General features: G+C 51.7%; 1 long non-coding RNA gene across 1 annotated transcript; it reads left to right on the forward strand.

The window, feature by feature from the left end:
- The first annotated feature begins 390 nt into the window (after positions 1–390).
- LOC142861614 (uncharacterized) lies at positions 391–1076 on the forward strand. The gene is made up of 2 exons (XR_012912834.1): positions 391–627; positions 752–1076. It is a non-coding gene; the product is annotated as an uncharacterized LOC142861614 (long non-coding RNA).
- The last annotated feature ends 24678 nt before the right edge of the window (positions 1077–25754 follow it).

Below are 25754 nucleotides of genomic sequence, written 5' to 3' on the forward strand. Positions count from 1 at the left end.
CTTTGGACAGCTTTTTCGAGACATGATTCACATACCATCAAGTTCACTCATTTAAAGTCTTTAGTGCAATGTCTTTAGTACATTTGGAGTTGTGCAACGATCACCATGATGTACATGATGTAATTTTAGGACATTGTCACCACCCCAAAAGAAACCACTAGCAATCTCTTCCCACTTCCCTCCCCAGCCCCACTGCGCCCGTCCCCAGCCCTACGCAGCCACGGATGCACTTTCCGTCTCTGCGGTTTTGCCTACTGTGGGCATTTCACGTAAATGGCATCATAGAGTGCGTGCTCCTTTGCGACAGCACCTTGGCGTAAGGCGTTAAGGCTATTCTGGGTTGTAGCTGCCTCCGTATTTAGGGATCCATCGGAAGGGTGCTCCACATTGCGCTCACCCATTCACCGGTCGATGGGCTCTTGGACTGTTTTCACTTTCTGGCTCTTATGAGCAATGCTCTGATGAACATTGCTACCGAGGTTTGTGTGTGGACGTATGTTTTCGTCTCTTTTGAGCATACCTAGGACTACATTGCTGGGTCACACGGTGACCCCACGCTTAACATTTTTAGGAAGTGCCACACTGTTTCTCAAAGCAACTGCACCATTTTCCATCCCCACCAGCAAGGTACGTGCGGTCCGATTTCTCCACGTCTTTGCCAACACTCATCATTGTCTATCTTTTTGATCACAGCCATGATCTGGTGAGTGTAAGGTGGTATTTAATTTGGCTTTTATTTGCATTTCTCTAGGGCAGGCATCCTCAAACTACGGCCGGCGGGCCACATGCAGACCGCCTAGCACATTCATCCGGCCCTCCGGGTGTTTTTGCCGCCGCCGCTGCTTGTCCTGCTTAGCAGCTGACTCGTCCCGGGCCCACAGTGCGCACTCTCCAACGGTCTGAGGGACAGTGGACTGGCCCCTGTTTCAAAATTTGAGGACCCCTGCTCTAGGGACTAATCATGGTCAGCATCTTTTCCTGGGCTTGTCGTCTATGGATACATCTTCTTTAGAAAAATGTCTATTCAAATCCTTTGCCCTTGCCTTTTTATTATTGATTTTTGATTGGTTGTCTTATTGATTATTGGTTGATTATTGATTATTGATTGGTTGTCTTTTTATTATTGATTTATAAGAATTCTGTATACATTTTGGATACAATCCTCTTGTCAAATGTAGGGTTTGCCAACAGGCCCTCCCAGGCTGTGGGTTGGTTTTTGCGTTCAGCTCGGCATCCTCTGAAGCAGGACAGTTTTCAATGCGGGCAAAGTCCCATTTATCAGCCACTCTTTGATCGCTTGCAATGTTGGTGCTGTAGCTAAGATATCATTCCAGGGTCACAAAGGTTTTTTTCCAAATGTTTTCTTTGAAGAGTTTTATAGTTTTGGCTCTTACACTCAAGTCTACGACCAGCTTTGAGTTAGTTTTTGTGCATAGTGTGAGATGGGGTCTAATTTCCTTCTTCTGCAGGTGAATATCCACCTGCCCCAGCACCGTTTGTTGAAACGATTGTTCCTTCCCCATTGGATTGTGTTAGCTCTTTTGTCAAAATCAACTGGCCATACCTGTTGGGGTTTATTTTTGGACTCTCAATTCTATTCCATCAACCTACCTGTCTGTGCCGACACCACACTGTCTCGGTGACTATAGCTTTGTCGTAAGTTTCAAAACAAGGAAATGTGAGTCTTAAAGTTTTATTCTTTTTCAAGATTGTTTTGGCTCTTCTGGGTCCCTTTTATTTCCGTATGAATTCTAAGATCACCTTGCCAATTTCTGCAAAAATTCAGCTTGACTCTTGACAGGAGTGCGTTAAATTTGTAGATGAATTTATAGAGTGTTCCCGTTTTAGGGTCGTCTTCCTATTCTTGGACATAAGGTGTCTTTCCACTCATTTAGGTCTTTAATGTTTTTTTTTCACGAGTATTTTGTAGTGTTCAGTATACATGTCTTGCACTTCAACCGTTAAATTTAGTCCTAAATATTTTGTTCTTGCTGATGCTATTGTAAGTGGAATTGTTTTTACTTTCCTTTTCAGATTGTTTGTTGCTTGTATATAGAAATACACTTGATTTTTGTATATGGATCTTATATCCTGCAACATTGCTGAACCTGTTTATTAGTTTGAATAGTTTTTTAGTAATCTGCTAAACTTTTAAGAAATAGTTGAGTCTTCTCCTATACAATTTTTTCTAGAATACATAAATTTAACAAAAAAAATTGCCTAGATTGTTTTTACGAAGCTAGTATCCTCTTGATTCCAAAATCAGATAAAAGCAATATAAGAAAAGAAAGTATAGTTTCAAAGGTCCTACATATACAGTAATATCAGGGATGAGATTACAATATTATATTTCAACAATAATAAATCATGACCAAGAAGGGCTTATTCCAGGATTGCAAGAATAGACTAATATCAGAAAAGTAATTAATGTCCTTCTCTCATTAATCGATTGAAATGAAAAAGTTATATGATTATGTCAAAAGTCAGCAATGCAAGGAAAGATATTTAATGAAAGTCATCACTCATTTATGACTAAAAAATAAGAAATCTGTCAGCAACCTAGATCACAGCAATTTTCTTAACAAAGTTTACATATCAAAAATCTAAAGAATATATACATAAATAGATAACTTTAGATGTGTCCTCTTTAAGTTTGAGAGGACAATAAGGATACCCACTTTCATGTCTACATTTTAACATAGAAATAGCAGCCTGGCAAATACTATAAGGAAAGAAAAGAAAAAGAGGTGTAAGTGGAAAGAAAGAGATGAGACCTCACTATTTGCTTTTGATATGATCATCTATCTAAGAACCAAATATACTAGACACTAGAACAAGTTAGAAGCCTTAATTATGTTGTTAAATATAAGACAATGCTAAAATAAAATAGCATTTCTCTATCCCTGCAATGTCCAACAGAAATTAAAAATCAGAAAATAAAATTTATAAAGAGAACAAAGACTTAGAAAACAGACAATGCATTCTTGAACCCAGATCTTGGTTCTAAATGTCATTCTCCAGTAAAAGGAACAGGAGCTTCTCGGAGAAATGGCTGGTCCCAGGGCTGGGGTAGGGAGAATTCAAGAAGAGCTAGAACGTGCAATGATGCCAGGAAGTAAGGAGGTGCTCAAAGATAGTGAAGGCACATCAAAAGGTTGAAGGAGCTATCTTGTATGGCCAAATCCGGAGCAAGAATATAAATAAGGGCAGGAATGGCTGATGTCCCACACAATAAAATTAATATCCATGAATTCATACTGATGTAAAATGTAATTGAATAAATAAATCAGAGGAGGAGAATTCACAGCTTTTCCTTAGGATAGAATCCCAATTAATAAATATGGAACGAATGATGGATGTACGATTTTGCAAACACTACTATAATAATTGTTGCAGGCAAGAAGCCACTAACGGATGCTAAACTGAGTGGGTGAAAGTATGATGAGAAATAGGATATTGACACAGACCAAAAGTATCTCTCCACCTCACGCTCATTAGTTAAAAAGAGAAAAATAACAACTTTACAGTGGAGACACCTGGCAGCCAGCACCCTAATCGACCGATCAAAGTACATGAGGAATGTCAAGATTCCGTGCCCCACGTATGGCTCCCTGAGCAGGGCACAGGGCCGCACAAGAACAGGGTTCCAGATTCGCATAAAAATACAGAATCCCAGGTTAAATTTGAACTTCAGATAAACGAGGGATTGCTTTTAGTATAGATATGTCCCATGCAATATTTGGGTGTTCTATATTTCATCTGTGAACCGTAGTTATAAGATATTCTTGACAAAAACGTACAACCTGAATTTAATCACGAGGAAACATCAGACAGACCCAGAGAGAGGGCCGTTCTGCAAAATTGCAGGCCAGGCACTGCCTCTGCAGCTACCGTACCTGCAGGCATCATCGGGCTCGTGAAAGGCGAAGAAACGCGGCGAAGGTGTCCCAGGGTGGAGCGGACGGAGGAGGCAGGTCTGTGACCTGCAGCCTGCGGTCCAGGCGTGGGTCTCGGCCAGAAGGCGCGAGTGGGGGCCGTTGGTGACGTCTGCACAACATGCATGGACTAGTGGGCAGGGTCACACCGGCGCTGCCCTGATTTTGACCTCTCGCCTCTACGTAAGTGAGTAACACGTGGGGTCACTGGGTGAAGGGCATATGGGGAACATTTTTGTCCTGTTTCTGCAACTTTTTAGTAAGGTTGGAAATTATTTCAAAATAAAAAGTTAAAAAGTAAAAATAAATAAAGACACAAATGACCTGAATAAAAGCACCATCTTGCATGGGATAGCTTAACGTTCTAAATGCTTTCCATTTTCCTCACCTTAACCTACAAATTCAGAGCAATGTCACTCAAAATTCAGGCTGGATTCTTTTAAGGAGCTTATGAAAGAATAAACTTCCACAAAAGAGTAAGTCAATCTGAAAGGAGTGTGATGAAGAGATTTATTTTTTCTCTGCCAGATACGAAGACAAAATCCCCAGTCCCTCTCAGATGGTTATTGTTACTGGCACAGGAACCAGAAGTCAAATAGAAAGGGACATGGGGCTCAGGAGTTCGTGCTTTCCCCTGCCCTGAGATGCCACCTCTGATGTACACCAGGGACTCTGGGCCCTCCTGAGTCTGTTTCTGGGCATGCACACGGCAGGGCCACGTGGAACAGCCGTGCGGCCCCACCGAGGCGTGTGAAGCGTGTGCGCAGCACCCCAGCCTCCCACATTGCACTTTCCCACAAGAAAAACATCTACGAGAACGTCGACCGTGCACGGGGATATTTATGCACCTGCTATTTTGGTAGTCCGGAGCCGGAAGGATGAAGCGGTCCTGCTGCAGAGGGTGTGTCCGGGGTCACTGCCGCAGCTGGGAGAAGCCATGGCGACCTGCAGGCACTGTCAGAACGGAGGACCCCAAGGCTCGCTCGCGGGCGAGCAGAACAAGCAGAACGGAGCGCTGAAGCCACACCGCTGGCATGTACCGAAGCCACTCCGACACGAAACGATACACTTTCAGGAAGAGAACAGAAAGGCAGACACAGGTCACCGTGCCTGCCAGGTGTGGGGTGGGGCTGGGGGTGGGGCGGGGCGCAGGAGCATGAGGACCGATGTCCCTTCTCTGATGGATAACGCCGGCGGGGCCCCGCACAGCCCGCTGAGGACAGCGTCCCTGACCGGGGAGGACGCCGCGGCCGGCTCTGTAACAGGGCTGCGGGGCGGGGGCGGCAGAGGAGCAGGAGGAACCTGGGTGTGAAGCCGCCGCGAGGTTTACGGCTCCAGGCCACGCGTCTTTCCGGGGAGCTGCACGCGGTGCGAGTGCGGCTGGGTTTGCCCGCGCGCTCAGCTCTCTCCGAGGTGAGGATTAATTGCCCATTAAAGTAAAAGTTCAAGAAAAGGTGCTCTTTAATGTCTGGGAAACTCCCGGTCTGAGGTTGCGCAGGTCTCTCACGAGCCTCGCGGGGTTTGCTCTCTTGGATACCTCGTTGCCCCTCGGCCCCCCGGGGGTTCAGTGGCAGCCACCCAGTCACGGCTGGCACCCGCTAACACAAATCGCGTTTTTACCCTGTGTGCACACGCATGTGGCTAATTTCTTCCGTGCACCTAGCTTGACATGCATTTACAGTCTGTGCCATGCTGTCTCCATCTGCCTGATTACCGCATATTAGCGAAATTTTTGTTCGCCAGCTATTGAAATCTCAAGTGTATAATTAATAGGGGTTATAAAGGTTTAAATCAATTTCTATCAGTATCTATTAGAGGATGAGATGTACTAGACAATGCATTGCAGATTTCCCAGGCAAGCGGCGGGGGCCTTGCTCGTTGGGAAGTGCCATTCTGCAGAGAGGTCGGAACAGAGAAAGCAGCTTAAGGGATTTTCGGGTAGCTGCAAGGGTGCATCTCCCAGCGTGGAGCGTGGAAAGCCTCTGAGTGAATCACCGAAGGATGCTGTGGAATCTGTTCTTGGAAGAGCCTTAAAGACAGGGTAGTAGAGAAAAATAAATACATAGACAACCTGGAGGCAGACAGCGTTTTCAGAGGCCCACCTCCCTCTCAGAGCAGCTGTGGGCAATGTCGGGTACGGATGCGTGCAGTAAAAATACATCAGGATTATTTTCAATAATTTAAATTCCCTTCCTGTCCCGTGCTTTTTATGTTAACATCGTGTAGAATTTTGCTGAGGTGTGTTTTCCTGAGGTTTAGAGCGCCGGCCGATCCTCACACGTCAAGATTAATTGCACAGTTATACGAAGCATACTCGAGACTCAAGTGCGGAGAGACAGAATAAAATAAAATTTCTACCCCACCCAATCTCCTGATTCTGCAGCAGCCTCGTAATTATTTCCAGCAAACCTTCTCCTTCCCGTCCTTCCTTCCGGGGCCGTTGTTAGTTACAACGACAGCACCGAAAACCCCATAAAACAAAGCTCACCAAAAAAGGAAAAAGAGCAAAATATATATATATATGAAAGAATCAGATTCACAACCGAAGCTTTAAACAAACAGGCAAAACGGAGCAATGGGACCTCCTGGAACAGCCGCTCCTGCACAGCTTCCCGTTTCTGTCCCCGCTCCCAATCCGATTAATCGTGACAACTGGGGGGGGGGTGCAGAGGTGCACGCTTACTCGTCGCCCCTCCCCCGTGCGTGAGGCCAGGAGGAGGAGGAGGGTGGCGGCCCCACCTGGGAGGTGTCCTGGGAACAGGTCCCCGTGCGCCTGGTCCTGGACACATTTGAAAACAAAAGAAAACATGCTTCCCTCTGCCCGAGCCCTGCGGTAACAGGTCCTGCACGGGGGCCCTTGTGAAGTTCATCCTCCTTTCCCTCGCAGGTTTTTTAAGTGGAAGGTGCAGGGGACCCATGACCTCAGCCCCTGCCTCCCTTTCCGTGTGCGCGAGATTAAGGCTAATGGGAGACGTGGCCGGTCTCCCCTGCTCTGAAATGACAGGTTGTGATCCGGGGCCTCCGGCAGGTCACATGTTCAGCGCGGCGCCCGGTCCCGGGGACGGGAGGAGCCGGAGCCTGTCTGGGGGCCACGCCGATTTCCATAATGAGACGTGACAAGCGGCGCTATTTTAATCCCGCCTTTGAGGTGGGAGCAGAACACAAAGCAAAACACGCTCCGATTTCCTCGCCAGGCCATGGGAAAGGGCTGTAGGATTTCAGCGTAGCCGGTTCTTTGTACCGGGCGCCGCGCAGGACGCGATCTGTTAGACTCAACAAGGTCAGAGAGGCCCGTGGACGTCACGCCGCGACACGGACACGGAGCGGGTGTGAGCTGTGCGTCTCCGGCCCAGACCCTGCAGGCGCCGGGCCTGTGTGTTTGGCGAGGGTGCTGGGCCCCTGGACACCGGCGAGACCGCTGAGCCGGGGGACGGCCGGCCGCGGCAGCTTAGGCGATCGCCCAGGGCCGGGACACAGCTTCCCGGAGAAAGCACAGCGCGCCCTCTCCCGCTTCCAAACACAGGTCTCCAGGTGGGGTTTGTTGTTGTTGAGACGGAGTCTCACTCTGTCGCCCGGGCTAGAGTGCCCTGGCGTCAGCCTCGCTCACAGCAACCTCAGACTCCTGGGCTCAGGCGACCCTCCTGCCTCAGCCTCCTGAGTAGCTGGGACTACAGGTGTGCGCCACCACGCCTGGCTAATTTTTAGTTGTTTGGCTAATTTCTTTCTATTTATGGTAGAGACAGGGGTCTTGCTCTTGCTCAGGCTGGTCTCGAATTCCTGAGCTCAAGCAATCCTCCCTCCTCGGCCTCCCAGAGTGCAAGGATGACAGGCGTGAGCCACCACGCCCGGCCTCCAGTTGTTTTTATAGCACCGTTTATTTCTTTCTTAAAACAGTTTTCTTGAATCACATTGAACCATTCAAAAACATCGCTCCGATGCTGGTCAGTTCCCCAAATATTTAGATCGCCCAATCTGCAGTGACGCCCTCTACGCACAGAAGCGCACATGTATATGCACACACATACACACGCACACGCACGCACACAGACACACATGTGCTCCCATGGGCACGCACACACACAAATCTCTATCCGAGGCACCGTCGGATCATCAACTAATGCCCAGGAAAGAACCGGAGAGAGGATGCGACCAGCCCAACGTCCGCAGTGACTGCCGAGGGAGCCGGGTTTGTTTGCTGCAAAGCCATGCACGTCACGCTTTGCTGCTTTTCGACGCTGGTTTGAGTGCTCTGCAGACAGGCAGTGTTAGTTTGTGGGTAATTTCTTTAAATAGAGTAAGTGGAAAAGAAAGCTCCCACGCACAGGCGAAACTCCCTGGCCTTGGAGGTGGGGGTCTGAGTTTGGGCTCACCTGTTGGAGGTGGCTTCCTGAAAAAGCTGGGAGAAGTTCGCTAGAGACCCTCCCTCCCAAGTCCCTGGCTCCTCCTCTCTGAGGCCTTTTCTCTGCACCCAGTCCAGCCCGGCAGCCCTCCTGTCTCTCCTGCTCCAGCCCAGACCCTCAGGGCCCGCCAGGGCTGTTGGCAGGGAGTCGCCAGGAGGCAAGTGGCTGATAAACCGATTCACACTCAGCTGCTAATGGGTGGTAATGACTTCAGAGGTTCCCCCTACTCTACCCCTGCAGGGTGCTACATTTCAAAAGCACATGCCGGCATAGAAAAACCCTTTCATCCAGCCAGATGAATGTTTCATAATGTAATTCCACAAATTGGTGGCAGATGACGCCACTCAATTCATATTACAGGGGTCCACCCTGCCTGTTCATAAAACAAAGTCCCGGTCAGAGCACACGCACACATGTTCATTCATTCATTCGACAAACATTTAATGATCGCCTCCCATGCAGTAATTATAGAGGGTGCAACAAGAAAATGCTCTGTGCCTGCCCAAAAGACGCTCCCAGGCGGAGAAATTGAATGGAGGTATGAATGCATGCTCACGACATTTGTCAAAAGCTGTAACAAGTAAAGACACAGAGCAGGGGGTGCCTTGAGGAGGCAGCAGGTAAGTAAGAGGTTGATCTTCCCTTCCGTGTGTCTCTGCCTGTCACTACCGCAGACCGGACACCCCTTGAGGTTCTGCACAGAGCGAAGCTAGACACAGCCATGGCTGCTGTTGCTCAGCCCTGGCATTTGAGGCCAGCCGCCCCATCCTGCTCAACTTGCCTTGGGGGGCTGCTCCAGCTCGGGGGTGACGGCGCGCTCACCAAGGTAACGGCCAGCCAGGCAATTGCGTTAGAGCTCAGCTTAATGAGACCTGGCGTCACCGTGCAGAGGACGTCTGGGTCCCACAGCCAGGACAGTCACGGCTCACGGCTCACGGGGACGGCCTGGAGGTCTGGTTTTTGTCTGGGGGTGATGGGTCGCTTTCCATTCGGGACAGCCTCCCACAAACACAGGGATGGGATTGGCACGTTCAGATTTCGACTCAGCGAACGAAACGGTCCCTAAGCTCAGAGAGTCAAACCCTCCCCATCCCTCCCGCCGGGTCCTCCTGGCGCCCCCTCACCTGCCACCTGTGGAGAGCCCCTCACCTGCCACCTGTGCGGAAGGCACAACGCGGTCTCCCATGGACAGAAGCGGACATGGTGCAAAGACCCGGGATACATCTCTTTTCTCTTTTGTTTAGTGGCAGGCCGGATGTGGCCAGGTCGCTTTGGGGCCCTTAAAGACCACATAGGGAACGATCCATCCAAGCCATTCGTAAAACACACATGCCCTGAAGTGCAAAGAGGCCGGCAAAGTACCAAGTAAATGTTTTACACTTTACAGTTAATATTTTCATTTAGGTTGTATTTACGCTACACTAGAACAGCGATTTCTTATAATCTTTTTATATGCAAATTTGACAGAACACCCGGGCCCTTGTACAATCAAGCTGTTCGAGATGCATATTGTACAGGGCGGCTGTATAGAATGGGGTAAAGTACTGAATTGGAAATCAGGAAATAAGAGTTCTGGATGTGTGATTAACCTCTTTGAGACTCAATTTCCATATCTTAAAAATAATGTTAGATTAATGATCTCTTAGGTACTTTTCGGCTCTAAAATGCAATGACATGGAGCATAATTTGACTATTTAAAATTAGTGTAGGCATTAATAATTATTGCAGCTTTGCTTTTATGACATACTGCTAATCATGGACATATCATTTATCCGACGCCAATTTTTTTAAAGGAATACCATCTCCTACTAAAACATTATTTGAGAAAAATATTCAGCTAAACCATATGAAATTGCTTGCATTTGACTTCACAAGTGGTAATTTTATGTGGTTCAACCTAATCTTACCTCTTTCAAAAGGAATACTTTAAGGCAAGATTTCCAGATATAAGGTGGTTTTTACAAATTACATGAAAATCTACCGTGAGCACAGCAAAGAGAAGGAATGTGTCATAAATCCATTCACTATTATTTTCATACTTTTTCTACCTTAAAAATGAATAAACCTCTTCCTTCCCATGTTCCCTTACTATTAAGAAACACCACAGTGCCAGGCGCAGGGCACTGTGTAGTTTGAAACGGTTCTCACATGCGTGCTTCAGGGCACCCCTGAGAAGCAGGTGACGGCATCGTTTCAACGTTACGCGAAGAGGAAACTGAGGCCCGAGGAAGTCATGTCACCTGCTCGAGACCGCAGGGTGGAGTGGGGTGTGGAACCCAGACGACAGAAGTCCTAGGGCCTCACCCTCTCCCCTTCTGCCGTCTGGATGACTGTCAGCACACGAAGAAAGTCACATGCACCGTTTGATTACCACGGAGCAAGCTGAAAGGAGGGTCACAGCACATGGATGTGACGAGTGCGCATTGGAACGAGAGCTGCCACGTAAAGGGAGGACTGTCTTCTTCTTTACGGTTTGCTGTCGCCGGCGGAGCAGGGGGAGTGCACGCTCCCCCACCCCGGGGACTTCCCGCCACCGCCGTGGGGCTGGTACTCCAGGAGCCCCCGAAACCTCTGCTTCGCGAGGCTGGCCCCGCGCCGCCGGTCGTCCCCGGGCCTCCCAGGCCCGAAAACAGCTTCCCGGAAACGTCTCAGGAACAGGGATCTTGTCAAGGGGACAGTAACTTTCCCATCAGAAAGAATGTGATAATTTGGTGAAAACTGGACCCGGAGAACACAGTGCGGATCGTGCCTGTTGACGTCGGTCTTTACGGTCGCTAAGACCGAGGGAGAGCAGTGGAGAGCCATCCGCGTGGTTAAAGCGAACGTGCGGGCGCGGATAAACCTCAGGGGAACACGCGGGTGACAGGCAGCGCCCCCGCTCACCCCCTACAGCCTGAGCCAGACGCAGGGCCAGGGCTGCAGAGGACGCCTGGGAAGACACAGGTCTCCTTCAAAAGTCACCCGCGGGGAAAAGTGGAGGACGCAGCCCGAACGGGTTCGGGACGCCGGTGTTCAGAGCAGCACCGCCCGCAGGGCAGGCGGAAGGGCTCGGATGTCCGTCCATGGGTGAATGATAACGCAAGTGGCACGGCCACACCCTGACGTGTCCGTGCGGGACGCAACTCCGATGGGCCCGGAAACAAGGCATTCAGTGAAGGGCGCCGGTCACGAGAGACAAAACTATACGGTTCCGTCTCCGTCTCGTGTTAGCCAGGGTTCCCCAGGGAAACAGAACCTGCCGCGTGACAAACTAGGGAAAGTTACCTTGAGGAACTGGCTCCCGCGATTGAGGGGGACGGCAAGTCTGGAATCTGCAGGGCTGGTCCACGCGGGGTGGGGGGGCCGGGCAGAGCGGCCGGGTTCCGTGGGGAGAATGGTCATTTCTCCCATGCCTGCAGCCGTTGCATGAGGCCAGCGTCACAGAGATTGATCTGCTTCACTCCAAACCCACCAATGTGAGTGTTCGTCTCATCCAAAATATACCTTCACGGAAACATCCAGAATAGTATTCGACCAACCACGTGGGCACTGTGGCCCAAGCAAGTGGGACCTGGAACCCCAGCTGTCCCACGGGTGGAATGTGTAGACGGGGCAAAGCCCCGGGAAGCAGAGGAGAGGTCACCAGCACGGAGGCAGGGGACCTGGGCGGTCTCGTTTTCTATTTTACCACAATTTTAAAACAGCGAGTAAATAAATGGATGGTTTTTTTTTTAAAGTGATCCAAACACGGTTGTGCTCACTTCTTTTTTCCAAAAGGCATTGCTTAGCAAAACGCTCACACTCACCCTACCGGGCTGGGGGGAAAGCTTTGTTGGCATCAGCGGCAGCAGCGTGTCCAGGGAGAAGCCCTCCTTTTTCTCCAAGTGGAAACAAAAACCCGCGTCTCTTCCTCCTGCCTCTCAGAGCCCCGCCTGCTTTGCAGAGGGCCGTGGGGCCTCCAGACGCCCCAGCAACGTGAGGCTGCTGTCCAGCCCCTCCCTTCCCGCCCGGACGGGGTGTCAGATTCTGGTGGACGTGTTCCATGGAAAGACGTGTGTATACAGACGTGTGCACACACATGTGCACACACGTGCACACACATGCATGCACACATGTGCACACACACCGTCCTTAGCATGGGATCCAGTCACAGAGCCACACAAGCAAACCCCAGGCGTCCCCTCGGGCAGCCAAGCCCCGATGGCACTTGCTCCTGGCCTGCCACAGTCAGACTTTTAGGGGACAGCGGTGTGACCAGGCAGAGGCCCCAAGAGCTGAGCAACAGGAGGGAGGAACGCCGACTGAGTGGATTTCAAAAGTCAAGGGGGCCCGGCGCGGTGGCTCACAGCTGTAATCCCAGCACTCTGGGAGGTCGAGGCAGGCAGATTACTGAAGGTCAGCAGTTCAAAACCAGCCTGAGCAAGAGCGAGACCCCCGTCTCTACCATAAATAGAAAGAAATTAGCCAAACAACTATAAACAGAAAAAAAAAATTAGCTGGGCACAGTGGGGCATGCCTGTAGTCCCAGCTACCTGGGAGGCTGAGGCAGGAGGATCACTTGAGCCCAGGGAGTTTAAGGTTGCTGTGAGCTGTGATGACGCCACGGCACTCTAGCCAGGGCAACAGAGTGAGACTCTGTTTCAAAAAAAAAAGTCAATGGAAAACCATGGGGTTTGTCTGCATTTTTAAAACACCAAATTATGGTCCTTAGTACAATATACGAATTTTAAACCATAATGAGAATTTTAGAAAAGTAGTATTTTGTACTGAAAAAGAAAAGAGAAAGAAAGCAAAAGAACAGGCTACACCAGGCTCCACGACAAGCAGTATCGAGGGTATCTAGCACTCGGTACAGGTCCCCAAGTCCCTCCGGCTGCGGGCCGGGGGAGGTGGCAGCTGAGCCGGGCAAACAGGAGTCCCGCAGGCTCGGGGCGGTGGCTCCCGAGGGAGGCAGCCCAGGGGACCCACAGCGGCTCGAGGAAACGCAGGCCTGGCCGGCGCTGCCTCACTCTGATTTCCCCCGAGAAGCCCAGCATGGGATTCGCACATTAAATACCCCATTTTTTTTTTTTTTTTTTTTTTTTGAGACAGAGTCTCACTTTGTTGTCCAGGCTAGAGTGAGTGCCGTGGCGTCAGCCTAGCTCACAGCAACCTCAAACTCCTGGGCTCAAGCGATCCTCCTGCCTCAGCCTCCCGAGTAGCTGGGACTACAGGCATGCGCCACCATGCCCGGCTAATTTTTTTTTTTTATATATATATCAGTTGGCCAATTAATTTCTTTCTATTTATAGTAGAGACGGGGTCTCGCTCTTGCTCAGGCTGGTTTTGAACTCCTGACCTTGAGCAATCCGCCCGCCTCGGCCTCCCAAGAGCTAGGATTACAGGCGTGAGCCACAGCGCCCGGCCTTAAATACCCCATTTTTAAGCATTTTAGTTATTAATCAACATTTGTTTTAAAAAAAAAACCTATAGAGTACACACGTCTGCAGGCAGGACCGGGAGATCCGACCCTCCCGCCACCCGCCCACTTGGAGGAGGAGGGCGCCGGGCGAGGCCCGCTGGCCCCGTCTGACCACGGGGGACGGGAGGCCACAGGGTCCGGCGCGTGTAGACCGGCGAGGACGCGCTCAGTGACGCGTCACCGAGCAGTCTGGATGGAGCGAACCCGCAGATAGCCCCTCCTCCCGCTGCAAGGCCCCTCCCGGCCACGGTCAGAAGTGCTAACTCGAAGGAAAACGCGGGAAGGAAGCTGCGTCTGGGCGTGGACGGCCTTCGTGGCACAACCGGGGCCCCGACGGGCTGTGCGAGGAGGCAGCCCCAGCGACAGCGGCTGAGTCACCGTCCACGCCGGGCAGGCGCGAGGCGCCCGAGGTCCCGGCCACTCGGGGTGGGAGGGCACCTGAGTCCAGGAGTCTGGGTCCAGCCTGGGCAACACGGACAAGCCCACGTCTCGGATAAAAAGTCACGTCACGTCTGCGCAGCTGGGGAACAGGCAAACCGCGGGACCTGGGCGGGAACGGAGGCGGTGTGATGGGCTCGGGGACGTCACTCTGGCAGCGTCTGGGTCCCAGGAGGCGTCACGGCAGCCCGTCCTGACCAGAGTAGATGTGTACTGCAATGGCGGTGCAGTTCCACAGAACGTGCACAGCAGATGTCCAGAAATACTGCTTGCTTTTAAAAAATGAAGGCTACTTCATTTTTGTGAAAACTCCATTTCAATTAAAGATATATCGAGCGATGATGACTTTGAAAAGAAATGAGCAAAACATGAAACTTCACCATAAAGACCCACTGTCAGTTCAATTGCCTTCTCCGCGGTGTTAACTGGTGGCGTGAGAATTCGCGGGCGTCTAGCTGCACACGGAGTCACGCAAAGTAAGAGATCCCGCGCTCGCCGTTAAGAGCTGGTGCTCAAAAGCTTTTTCTGCATCTATTGAAAGAATCATGTGGTCTTTGTTTTTGCTTCTGTTTATGTGGTGAATTGCATTTATAGATTTGCGTATGTTGAACCATCCCTGCATCCCTGGGATGAAGCCCACTTGGTTGTGGTGGATTATTTTTTTGATAAGTGTCTGGATTCGGTTAGCTAAGATTTTGTTGAAAATTTTTGCATCTATATTCATTAGGGATATTGGTCTGTAGTTTTCTTTTTTTGTTGCATCCTTTCCTGGTTTTGGTATCAGAGTAATATTCGCTTCATAAAAGGTGTCGGGGAGGTTTCCGTTCTTCTCAATGTTGTGGAATAGTTTCTGCAAGATAGATACTAGTTCTTCTTTGTAAGTATGGTAAAATTCAGGTGTGAAGCCATCTGGACCGGGACTTTTCTTTTTAGGGAGATTTTTATTTGCTGTTTCTATTTCAGCTGTTGAGATTGGTCTGTTCAGGGAATCTATTTCTTCCTGGTTGAGCCTAGGGAGGCTGTGTGTTTCTAGAAATTTGTCCATTTCCTCCACATTTTCCAGTTTGTGTGCATAAAGATTTTTGTAGTATTCATAAATTGTATCTTGTATCTCTTTGGGATCAGTTGTGATATCTCCTTTTTTATTCCTGATGGAGCTTATTAGAGATTTCTCTTTTCTGCTTTTCGTTAGCTTAGCCAATGGTGTGTCAATCTTGTTTATTTTTTCAAAGAACCAACTTTTTGTTTTATTAATCTCCTGAATAGCTTTCCTGTTTTCAATTTCGTTTAGTTCTGATTTGATCTTGTTGAGTTCACTTCTTCTGCTGGGTTTGGGGTTGGTCTGTTCTTCTTTTTCCAGCTCTTTGAGTCGTTTCATTAGATTGTCTATTTGTGATCTTCTTGTCTTTTGGTTATAGGCATTTATGGAGATAAACTTTCCTCTCAGAACTGCTTTAGCTGTGTCCCAGAGGAGTTGATAACTTGTCTCTCCATTGTCGTTTTCTTCATAGAAGTTTTTTATTTCCGTCTTGATTTCTTCATTTACGAAGTAATCATTTAGTAGGAGGTTGTTTAATTTCCACGTTTTTGTGTAGAAATGTAGAAGGCTAAAACAGGACCCACACCTTTCACCTCTCACAAAAACCAACTCACGCTGGATAACAGACTTAAACCTAAGATATGAAACTATTAGAACTCTAGAGGAAAAAGTTGGAAACACTCTCCTAGACATCGGCCTGGGCAAAGAGTTTATGAAGAAGTCCCCAAAGGCAATCACAGCAGCAACAAAAATAAATAAATGGGACATGATCAAACTGCAAAGCTTCTGCACAGCCAAAGAAATAGTCATGAAAGTAAACAGACAATCTACAGAATGGGAGAAAATTTTTGCATCCTATGCATCCGATAAGGGACTGATAACTAGAATATACTTAGAACTCACGAAAATTAGGAAGAAAAAATCAAATAACCCCATTAAAAAGTGGGCAAAGGACTTGAACAGAAATTTTTCTAAAGAAGACAGAAGAATGGCCAACAAACATATGAAGAAATGCTCAACATCTCTAATCATCAGGGAAATGCAAATCAAAACCACAATGAGATATCACTTAACCCCAGTGAGAATGACCTTTATCAAAAAATCTCCAAACAATAAATGCTGGCGTGGTTGCGGAGAGAGAGGAACACTCCTACACTGGTGGTGGGACTGCAAACTAGTTCAACCTCTGTGGAAAGCAATATGGAGATACCTTAAAGCGATACAAGTGAATCTACCATTTGATCCAGCAATCCCATTGCTGGGCATCTACCCAAATGATCCAGTGACACTCTACAAAAAGACACCTGCACTCGAATGTTTATAGCAGCACAATTCATAATTGCAAGGCTGTGGAAACAGCCCAAGTGCCCATCAATCCAAGAATGGATTAATAAAATGTGGTATATGTATACCATGGAGTACTATTCAGCTCTAAGAAACAATGGTGATATAGCACATCTTATATTTTCCTGGTTAGAGCTGGAACCCATACTACTAAGTGAAGTATCCCAAGAATGGAAAAACAAGCACCAGATATATTCTCCAGCAAACTGGTATTAACTGAGTAGCACCTAAGTGGACACATAGGTACTACAGTAATAGGGTATTGGGCAGGTGGGAGGGGGGAGGGGGGCAGGTATATACATACATAATGAGTGAGATGTGCACCATCTGGGGGATGGTCATGATGGAGACTCAGACTTTTGGGGGGGGAAATGGGCATTTATTGAAACCTTAAAATCTGTACCCCCATAATATGCCAAAATAAAAAAAAAATGAAAATGTGGAATCAGCAAAAAAAAAAAAAAAAAAAAAAAGAGCTGGTGCTCAGGTGTGAGAAGCAGAACGAGCGCACACACGCCCCCCCCCCAGGCACAAGAAAACAAATGGGGCCGGGCGCGGTGGCTCACGCCTGTAGTCCTAGCACTCTGGGAGGCCCAGGCGGGAGGATCGCTCAAGGTCAGGAATTCAAAACCAGCCTGAGCAAGAGCGAGACCCCGTCTCTACTAAAAATAGAAAGAAATTAATCGGCCAACTAATATATATAGAAAAAATTAGCCGGGCATGGTGGCGCATGCCTGTAGTCCCAGCTACTCGGGAGGCTGAGGCAGGAGGATCGCTTGAACCCAGGAGTTGGAGGTTGCTGTGAGCTAGGCTGACGCCACGGCACTCTAGCCCGGGCAACAGAGCGGGACACTGTCTCAAAACAAACGAAAGAGCTGGTGCTCAGATGTGAGAAGCAGAGCGAGCACACACACGCCCCGCACACAGGCACGAGAAGACAAATGGGAGGCTGCACCTCGGTGGATCCGCGCACCCCGGACCAAGACCTTCAGGCTGGAGGTGAGGCAGGGACCAACGCCAGGCAGGAGGAGCTTGTTTCCCGCGAGGAAGGTGCTTGGTCGGGCTGTGCAGAGACGGGAGGCACACGCACACCCCGGCACGCGCACAACCAAGCATGAGAAGCTCGCCGTAATAAGAGAATCGAGAAACAACAATCTCATACACTTGGAACGTGGTGGAGACCTTCAGAGAGGAGGTGACGGTCATGCCAGCATTTGCAGCATTGCTACTTCCGAACGAGCAGGTTAGGAAGCGGGGATGTGGGCCCCAGGAGAGACGCAGATGGAGGGAGGCTCGGAGGAGGCGGGTGCGCGGCGTGGCCGGGGACGCCCCACTCCTGCCATGCGCGCTGCGGCCTGGGAACGAACGGGGTGTCCGGGAGGGGCCTCCCTGCAGGAGTCTGGACTTTGCGTTGCTGGGGTGGAAAAGCACCACAGTCTGAGGGGTAGGTCAACGTTCGCTCGGCAGGTGTGGTTTCTGTGCTGTGCATGCTGGGAAATGGGAAGGTGAAGTCGTGGACCCCTGAGTGTACAGTTTCCGGGGCAGGGGAGTGTGACCCTAGCCCAAGGCAGGAACTCATGCATGTCCTCAGGCTGGTGCCGACAAGGCACTGGGCTCACTCCGAAGAGGAAAGTTGAACCTGGACACAAGCTTATGTGAGGCCTCAAAATGCAGACCCGGACACTGTCTTGCAATGGGAGTGCACACATTTTTGCATGCATCGAAAACATTCATTCCTTTAGAGGGAACACTGAGAACTTTGCCACGACTTTGACGACCATCCCTGCGTCTCCTCGATGCCGGCGTGCGTGCAGAAGGGCCACACAGGTCCCTCCCGTGGGAAGGCTGGATGGTGGGTGGCAGCCGGGCCAGGCGAGTTAGAGGCGGACAGGAGGAGACAGGGCGGAGGCGGGCGGGCGGGCCAGGCAGAAGAACCAGACGGTCCTGGGTGTCACCGGCGCCTGCCCGCCCACACGTGGGCCACTGAAGGCTGAGTGCAGCCGCAGCACATGGGAGTCACACCACAGAAAAGGACCGTCAGGAAGAGCAAGATACTTGGCCTTCCCTTCCGAGCTTGAGCATTGAACGAGGGACCCTCTATCAAGTGGGGCGTGACATCATTCGGCGCACGGTTATCTAGAAGATTAAAGAAGGGAACCTACCGCCAAGGCCCGGGACGGTGCCTGGCACGAGGAAGTGGCCCCAGACGCCGGGTCTGCGTGGCCACCTGCCCGAGCTCACCGTCTCCTGCCGGGAAGCCCAGCCCTGAGCTCTGCGTGGGGAGCCGACCCCCGCGTTGGTCCCGTGAGTGCTCTGCAGGGCGGCTGGGAGGAGAGGATCCCACGGCCACCGCTGAGACGTGCTGCCGACAGCGGTGCCGATTGTGACAGACGCTGGAGAACTAGGGAGCCATAGCCAGACGCCGGACCACGAAGGAGGAGAAGCCACGAGCAGCTGGTCTGCTCGCCCTCAGGGCCCAGCCGCGCGCAGACCGGCACAGTGGTGCAGACTGTTAGCGGTGGCCGGGCGGCTCGTCAGGTGTTGTTGGACCGTGGAAGACCGGACCACGTTTATGTACAGCCGCCTCCGACGATGCCTCCGGCCCGTGCAATGGAAAGGAGGTGGCCCGGAGCTCAGAGACGTGTCGTTAGTGTCCCCGAGGGTTGGAATGGTATTTGGGTTGTAAAAAAATGTATTTGGATTGCAAAAAAAATTACAATCAAAAATACCATTTCCCAAGCAATAGATTCTCCCTGAAAAAAAATTCTAATACAGAAGATGTGTGTTAAGTCACGTAAAAAATTTCAAGCACAGAAGTTGGGTGCTGACTCCATGTCTGTCCCTGCTGCCGCGTGCACCTGTTCCCCTCCCCACGGCTCAGAGGTAATCGTTTCCTTTCAGTTGTGTCATTGAGGTCTTTCCTCCCTACCTGTGGACCTTATGTGATTTCTACACCAGAAGCATTACTAGCACTTGGAAACATTCTAGGAAAGCAAATTCTCCAGCCCCCCCAGACCTGCTGTGTCAGAAACCTGGGAGTGGGCCCGGCGACCTGAGTGTCCAGTGTGCCGGGGTGAGCACGCCAGTGCACGTCAGCACCCACGCCGAGGCACACGCCTGAGCAAATACATGCATGCACTGAAATTAGAAAGACTGAAAGGACGCCAAAAAGGCTGTCCTGCAACCTGGTGTTGCTGTCGTTTTCCCTCACTCTTTATTTCGGACTTGAGCCGTAAGGAGGAAGAGGGACGACCAGAGAAGAACCGGGACACTGAGTGGAGCTAGGAGTGCACAGAGAGCTTCCCAAATCACAGAGTTGTCTGAGACATTTCTTACTTATGAAGAATATATTGGCCGAGCGCGGTGGCTCACGCCTGTAATCCTACCTAGCACTTCGGGAGGCTGAGGCGGGAGGATCACGTGAGCTCAGGAGTTCGAAACCAGCCTGAGCAAGAACGAGACCCCGTCTCTACTAAAAGTAGAAAGAAATTAATTGGCCAACTAAAAATATATAGAAAAAATTAGCCGGGCATGGTGGCGCATGCCTGTAGTCCCAGCTGCTTGGGAGGCTGAGGCAGGAGGATCGCTTGAGCCCAGGAGTTTGAGGTTGCTGTGAGCTAGGCTGATGCCACGGCACTCACTCTAGCCCGGGCAACAGAGTGAGACTCTGTCTCAAAAAATAAATAAATAAAATAAATAATATATACCCGCGTAGGTGCAAGAGAAAATAGCAGCTTCAGCTCTGCCTCCCAGCCGCAGACAGGACAGGACCTGTGCGCGGCCCCATCTCCGTGTCCGCCGGCCCCTCCGCCCGCTAAGCCTGGGGACCGCGGAGGTCAGACTCTCCGCGCTGGCGAGGATCCGTGGAGGCCACACGACCGGGCGGGCCGGGGGAGCCGCGGGAAGGCACAGAGCAACACCCGGGAGCCCGGGAGGCGTGGGCCTGCTCCACGGAAGTGCGTGGCCGGGCCGGCCGGCTCTGTCCCCACGGCGCTGGCAAAGTCTCCGGTGCCCGATGTGTCCCGGGGGCGGGGCATGTGCCCCCGACTCAACTCTCCTCTCCGCAGACTCCACAGCCGCACATCAGGTAAACTGAGGCGGCTCCCCGGCAGCTGGACTGCGCACGAACCCGAGCTCCAGCGGGTCGGGTTACTGCGTGCCGTGGCGTTTAAAACTTGCTCCCCACTCAGAGAAAACAGAGGCGCTCAGGCAAGCGCAGGTGGTTTAAACCGGCGGTGGCAACCGCGCGGTGGGAGACCTTTCACTGCTCACCTCCGCGCTGCCTGTTCTTGCGGCCAGGTGACGCCTGACGCCTGCAGTCACGGAAACTGCCAGGTCTGTGTAAGCAGAGGCCACTACTTTTTTTTTTTTCAGACGGTTTTCAAGTAAACTGCTCTCCTCTGCCAATGCACAGTCTGACTCTGCTCAGCCGGGGTTTAGCGTAGCAAGATGCCAAAGTGGTTCGAAGTCGAACTGTCTGTTCTTTCTTCTAAATATACTGTACTGAAAATGCCAGCTCTATCTATTTATCTTGGGAACTATAGTCTTCACTGCCTATTATTTCCCTTCACCTTCTAAATTGCATGCCGTATCATTTTCTAGTTCCTAAAACATGAGTAGGACGAAAAGAGAGAAATCGTGCCTGAATCTCACTCCACTTAGGATTAACACGTGTAGTTTATGTAGGCCGAATCTACACTCAGACGAACAAATTCACATGTTTTAAATAATCATATATGAGATCGTTCGTTATTATATCATCTTGACCTTTCAAAGACGTTTCTGTCTGCGCCAAAGTTGGTTTCAGATGATGGAGCAGCACTGGGCAGGGGACTGGGGTGTAATGTTTCCACTTTTTACCAAAATTTCAAGCTGACCTACCTAGCATACCTGAGCATTTACCTAAATTTAATTTTACTTATTTACTTATTTTTTGAGGCAGAGTCTCACTCTGTTGCCCAGGCTAGAGTGCCGTGGTGTCAGCCTCGCTCACAGCAACCTCCAACTCCTGAGCTCCAGTGATCCTCCTGCCTCAGCCTCCCGAGTAGCTGGGACCACAGGCATGCGCCACCATGCCCGGCTCATTTTTTCTCTATATATTTTTAATTGGCCAGTTAGTTTCTTTCTACTTTTAGTAGAAACGGGGGTCTCGCTCTTGGTCAGGCTGGCCTTGAACTTCTGACCTCAGGCGATCCTCCCACCTCGGCCTCCCAGAGTGCTGGGATTACAGGCGTGAGCCACCTCGTAGGGCCTAAATTTTATATATATGTATATATTTTAAAAAAGCAATGTGTGGCATAGAAGAGACACGTGGTGATTCAGCGCTGTGCTCACGGTGGCTCCACACTGACCACAGAGGAGACTGCATGGGCAGGGGCGTGCTGGCCACGGCCAGAACCGAACGGAACCGGACGGAACCGGAGCCCAGCCATCAGGAGCTTCCCTCACCGCCCCCACATCTCTGCTCGGCGCTCACCTCTTCTTGGCCAAGCCAGGGAAAGAGTCCGCCTGCGACCCCTGGCCCTGCAGGCCAGCCCTGTCCCCACGAGGACGCTCGTGCCACCGGCATCAGCAGCCGCGTCACCGGGACAGATGTGCCGTCCCCGCCGCTCTGCTGCTTTCGGGAGCATACTGGATACCTGCGCTCGACCCCGCGGGTCTGTCCTCTCTCCTGGGCGGCCTACTCTGGAGTCGGGCACCCGCTGCCTCCCCCGTGTCCCCAGCCCGGATGTGACGCGGCACTGAGAAAGCGCTGCACGAGTCCCTGGGGAGGGGCTCACTTTTTGGTGGCTTTGGGCACTTTTGCAGAGCACCGTGGAGCATCGCTGTGGACAGTTCCACCCACAATGCCAACTAGGGTGGCATCGCAGTGACCGAGACACAGCAGGGGCCCTCGCTCGGGGAGCCGGCAGTCGGAACCACGCCCGGGCCCACGTGGCGACACAGATACTGCTCTAGAAACCTCCGTTTGGGGCGGTTGGCACGGAACTTTAATCGTGCTTTTTTTGTGTGTGGATTTTACAAAGGTCGAAAATGTTCGCTCAGATATTCGTTTTCTCCTGGAAGATATCACGGATCTTTAATAGTACAAGCGCACCCGTTCCAGGGGCATCTCACAAATTAACTAAGAGCGGGGCGGCACTATCATTCCACCGTAAAATCTCAGTGGCTCCGAGACGACGGTCGGCCTTGCGTGTTCCGGAACACGGCTGGGGTGGGAAGCGACCGGCGCCGCAGGGGACTCCACTCACACAGACGTGCCCTGCCTTCTAAGTGCATGGCCAGCAGGGAGAGAGACGGGGTGTCCAGGAGGGTCGGGCCCCCATCGGCAGACCCTCCCCGCACACGCACCGTCCCCACCGCGGGCGGGTGGGAGGTGGCTAGAGGCAGCCTCACCCGCACCCGCAGCCTCACCTGCGCGTGTTTGCAGAGAGCGGCCCTGCCCCGCTCACAGCTGTGCACGTTGGCTCCGCCGTGGTCAGCTTCTCTTCCTTGCTGACTTTTTAGGGAGCAAACAACCTCTGGGCCATCTGCGTCACCTGCAAACGCCCGCTCACAATGGAGTGCGACGTTCTTTAAAGAACACCGACAGGCACGGGGGCCTGCAGGGCCTGCGTTGCCCAGTTTACAGGTGAGTATAACCTGCAATGGCAGCACAAAATGATGGTCCCCCTATCCCAGGTGAAGGTATCGTACCGCTTTCTGATTCTTTTCAAAGTGCTTTCTCATATATCTTTGAACCAAAGTTATTTTGTTGAGGCTTTACATAGCACTGTTTAAATGTTTAAAAATATTAACTCACTAACCCTCCTAACAGCCTCTGAAGTAGGTACCGTCGTCGTCTCACGCCTATTTGCAGAAGAAACTGGCGCTCAGCGGGGTCATCCCAGAGCTGGGGGTGGGGCGGGGTGGAGACACAGGCCGCCCGGCTCCAGGCAACGTGCTCTGACCCCTGTGCGGCCGCCTTAAACAAGCTGGGATCACATCCCAAGGTGTGTTCTTTTCTCTTGTGAGGAAAGGTTTTATTTTAATAAATCTGTATACATCAGGCTATGAAAAGCAAATTCCCTCTAACCAGAAAAAGGAGAAACTTGGATGACAACTGCCAGTCTCTCTCTACTTCTTCCCGCTCAGCCCTACCAAAGGCCTTTCATATGTGGACCCAAACCTGCCCAGCATCCTGTCACCCAACACCCACCTGCCCAGGACCCAACCCTGCCCAGGGTCCTGCCACCCAATACCCACCTGCCCGGGACCCTCCTGCCTGGGACCCCCTGCCCAGGACTCTCCTGCCCAAGACCTGCCTGCCCAGGACCCACCTGCCTGGGACCCTCCTGCCTGGGACCCCCTGCCTAGGATCCCCTGCCCAGGACTCTCATGCCCAAGACCTTCCTGCCTGGTACCCACCTACCCGGGATCCTCCTGCCTGGGACCCCCTGCCCAAGACCTGCCTGCCCGGGACCCTCCTGCCTGGGACCCACCTGCCCGGGACCCTCCTGCCCGGGACCCCCTGCCCAGGCCTCACCAAAGACAGCAGGGCTGACAGCATGTGAGGAGTCCTTTCCTTGTCAAATGCCCTCTGATGCCCCCTCCTTGGCTCTGAGCGTCAGGGCTGCCTTGCTGCCGTGGTGAGCTTGGGCGCATTGCACCCAGGGTGGCACCCCCGGTGCGGCGAGAGCCCCCAAGAGCCAGGACTCCCCGAGCACTCACCCACACCAAGCCCTGGATAGCAGCCACGTCTTGTGGCCTCCCGAGACCCCGCTGGGCAGCGCCAGGGCAGGCACCGTGCACAGCAGGGCACACCGCGTGGCCTGGACCAGGCCCCCGCCCTCCGCCCTTCCGCTTTTTGAAGGTGGAGATGTGAAGACGTCCCCAAAGGTGATTACTGCCTCACCAGGGAATCACAGTGTAGGGGGGAAGCCTCTCAAACCCACCAGGGCCGTCATCCCTGAGGCCACCGAGGCAGGCGTAGGGAGTCTGAGAAGACAGCCCCAGGCCCACTCCGACAGGGAACCTAAGAAGGCTTCCCGGGGGAGGCGAGCCTTGAATGGGGTGCATTTGTGGTGGACACTGCTCTGCACCCCCAGTCCCTCCACCGGGCCACCATCTGTCCATAGCGTGGGCTCCCCCTGCCGACCCCATGTGTGCCTTAGTGATGTCCTGGGGTCTCCCCCTCCGTCCCCAAAGGGCGACGCTCCCCCAGGAGCCCCTGGAGGCTGCAGGCTGCCTGGGAAGACCCCGCTCCGTGGTCTTTGTGCCGGGCCCTCGCCCGCCCTGGGCGGCAGATGGGACAGTCCTGCGTCCACTTTGTCACTCGGACACTGGAGGGGGCGCAGACAGCGGTGACTTCCCCAGGACATAGCCGGCTGCCGACTGCCCCTGGCGGGCGCTCCCACGCTGCCCGCGTCTCCAGTGAAACTTGAAACCGCTGGCATCTGCAAGCACTTTGCTCCTTCCATGTGAAAGGCACGCACATTTTTTAGGAGGGCACTGCTTTTAGCTCCTGCCTCGCTGGTGCATCCGGCCTGGTTTGGTTTCCCACCCGTCACAGGGTCCCCCGAGGATGGCCCTCGCCCTGACAGTCCTCACAGTTGTGAAGACCAAATGCTACCATGTAGATTTTAAATTATGGGATATCTAGAAAAGTGACAAAATAGTGAAAAAGGCAAAATGCAAAACTTTTGATATTCCAAACACTGAAAAACACAAACACTGAAAAGAAACAGGGGAAAAGGAGAGTGTGAACCTGTGGCTGAGACCGGACTGGGAACAGATTTCATTATTGAATTTGTATGAAGTTTATGGAACAAATAAAACCAACAGGGGTACATATAACTTGCCTCATAAAATTAAGTATGGCACTTACATATGTAGAAATACATACGTTACACGTACACGCATAACCTGCACGTGTGTGTATGCACACACAGGTAAGCGAATTTGAAGTATGTGTCTAAAAGCAGATGCATGTGCACCAAATTCCAAAGCCAGAGGTTAGACAGCACATCCTGTTCTATTATAAGGAATACTGATCAACGGTAGCTATTGGAAAATGGCAGACGGCGTGGTCCCAGACGGGAAGACCCTGCCTTAGGAGCCCAGGCCCGCGCCTGCCCACCTCGGCCAGGCCCAGCGTGCAGGAGGACTGAGGCAGGAGG

This window comes from Microcebus murinus, chromosome 17, assembly GCF_040939455.1.
Source record: "Microcebus murinus isolate Inina chromosome 17, M.murinus_Inina_mat1.0, whole genome shotgun sequence".
Classification (NCBI taxonomy): domain Eukaryota; kingdom Metazoa; phylum Chordata; class Mammalia; order Primates; family Cheirogaleidae; genus Microcebus; species Microcebus murinus.